The sequence below is a fragment of the Malus domestica genome, chromosome 14, assembly GCF_042453785.1.
Source record: "Malus domestica chromosome 14, GDT2T_hap1".
NCBI lineage: Eukaryota > Viridiplantae > Streptophyta > Magnoliopsida > Rosales > Rosaceae > Malus > Malus domestica.
In genome coordinates this window covers 12,161,029-12,163,729 of record NC_091674.1, presented here as the reverse complement: position 1 = coordinate 12,163,729, position 2,701 = coordinate 12,161,029, and positions in this window count along the sequence as shown.

The following is a 2,701-nucleotide window of genomic DNA, read 5'->3' as shown; positions in this document are numbered from 1 at the left end:
TCCAAAATGCTCCAAATTGCATCCTTTTGCTCACTTTGTCGCTAAAACCTGAAAACACATGAAAATAGCTTAAAAGACTAACTTAACTAAGAAAACATAACATAAATGCATAAGAACTAGCTAACTAAGGCACATAAATATGCTCCTATCAACACTCCACATGGAAAGATTGGAGTCTAGAAAGCTCCAAATAAAGACAGCACGCTACTACATGTGGAACGACATTCTCGTCCGAAGATCCTACATTGGACCATATTTTCGCTGCCTATCGTCTCCCGACAACCTAAAGGTTCTAATCTCAATCCATGAAGGCGTTTATGGAAGTCATTCCGGAGGCTAATCCTTAGCACAGAAGGCTCTAAATGTAGGCTACTACTGGCTTACCATGCAAAAAGAAGCTAAGGAGTTAGTATAAAAATATGACCGCTGCCAACGCTACAAGCCGGTACCAGTACTGCTTGCCAACAAATTACACTCCCAGACGAGTCCTTGGCCGTTCATACAGTGGGCAATCGACCTGGTAGGGCCAATGTCGCCTCTACTAGGCCAAAGACATCATCGTGACAACCAATTACTTCACCAAATGGGAAGAAGTAGAGCTCATAACTATCATAACACAGACAGATATAGAGCGCTTCATATGGAGGAACATCATTTGTCGATTTGGCATCCCTTAATCCATCATCACAAACAATGCCCCGCAATTTGTAAGCAAAGATTTGGCGAAGTTCTTCCAATAGTATGACATCAAGCAGCATATGTCCACGCCAAGATATCCTCAAGACAATGGGCGGGCCAAAGCATCCCATAAGACGATCCTTGACTGCCTCAAAAAATCCCTCTCCAACGAAAAGGGAAAATGACCAAATAAACCTCCCGGATGTCTATGGGAGTATCATACCACTAAACAAAGAGCCACCGGTAAGACTCATTTCTCTTTGGCATTTGGTTAAGAAGCAATCATTTCCCCCAATGTCATCGTGCCAAGTATCAGCATTCAATTGCCAAGCATTGAGCAGAACAGTAAGAAGATGGCTACAAGCCTAGATCTGGCAGAGGAGAAACGCGAGCAGACCATCACCCACATCGCAGCCTACCAGCAACAATTCCTCTCCAGCTATAACAAAATGGCCAAGATCCAGCAGTTCCAACCTGAAGATTTAAACCTAAGGAAAACCTTCATCACTGTCTACAGAGAAAGCTCCAAAAAGATGAATCCCATCTGGAAAGGTACGTACAAGATCAGCAGAGTAGGCGGCAAAGGAAATTACACCCTCGCCACCATGAACGACAAAGAGATCGAAAAGCAATGGAATAGCTACAATCTGAGGAAGTACCATGTGTGACCTTCTGCTATATCAAAGCCCGAAGACTCAAGTAACTTGATGAGCAACACCTTACAAGCTGAGGACTATTTAGTTGTTATGCAATTCCTACCTTACAACTAAGTTCTTGTTCGTTTCACTCGTTTTTCAACGAGGAATTCAGAAGTAATTTACAACTTGGCTCGGCTGCATGCTTACAACAACTGATCACTCCTGCACTTCAAAAGAATACCGCACCCTTTTTAGGGACTCATTGCAGGAATTGCGCCCCCAAGGGACCAATCATGCTCTACAGTACAAGTAGGTAAACCAATTCCCTAACACCCAACTAGGTCTACTTTCTAGTGTGAGAGGATAAACTAATTGCTCATTAGTGCGAGAGGGTAAACCAATTCCTCGACACCCACATGGGTTTGCTCTCCAAGGCGGGAGGATAAACTTTACACTCCGAATATCCAGACGTAGATGAGCAAGGCTACCTTAGTATAACTAGGTGCACGATGGCTTGTACCAAGATTCCTAAAAGTTGGCCCAATGGCCTTTTTCAAGGCTTAGCTAATTGAAGGATTTTAGGTCTTTTGGCCTAATCGGTGAGGCACCGGGCCCTAGAGACGGGAGGGGCACATTACACAGTACGCCCTACAAACTGCTGCCTTAGAACCCTAAAGCTGCTACTGAGTAAACTAAGGTAGCCTAAGATTTCCAAAAGACTGCATACAACTTGCTCTTCAATCAGTAAAGCTATGTTAAACTTATACAACCACACATTCTTGTGAAAGGTTAAGCAAACTAGTGCGCATATACGAAGCTTTATTCACTGCCACTACGTAGTCGATACCTCTGCCAAGAGCTGAATAACCTACACCAGGTCCTAAAGTGTTGTGATACTTGCTACACAACCTACGTAATTAGAGAATGCCAAGGTTAACAGCCTAGTGGTTACGCGGACTTGTCTACTTCTGTAAGTAAGACGTATGGTGTCGACCCTATGGCTAACAAATTTGCAAAGTTCTCATCAACACCTACGGCTGCATCAGCTACGCGGGCTTGTCTACTTATAGAAAAGTAGCACGCTTGCCACTGGTCTATAAAGTCTAAAGGTTAGGGCATGAACAAAAAAAGCAAAGATGGAGAAAAGTGAAGGAAGCAAGTTTATTAGATTTTCTAGCAAAATTGATAAACAACTAGCAAAGACTGAATGAGTTCAAGCAAAGAAAAAAGCAACGATGGAAACAAAGAAAATCCTAAAGACTACCTAGAAGACTACTCTTCAGCAGCTTGGACACTCCATGATTACTCGGTTGCCACATCTTCAGCAACGGCACCATCTGGCGCTTCATCCCCAACTGCTCTAGCTTGGGCACCAATATTTCTGA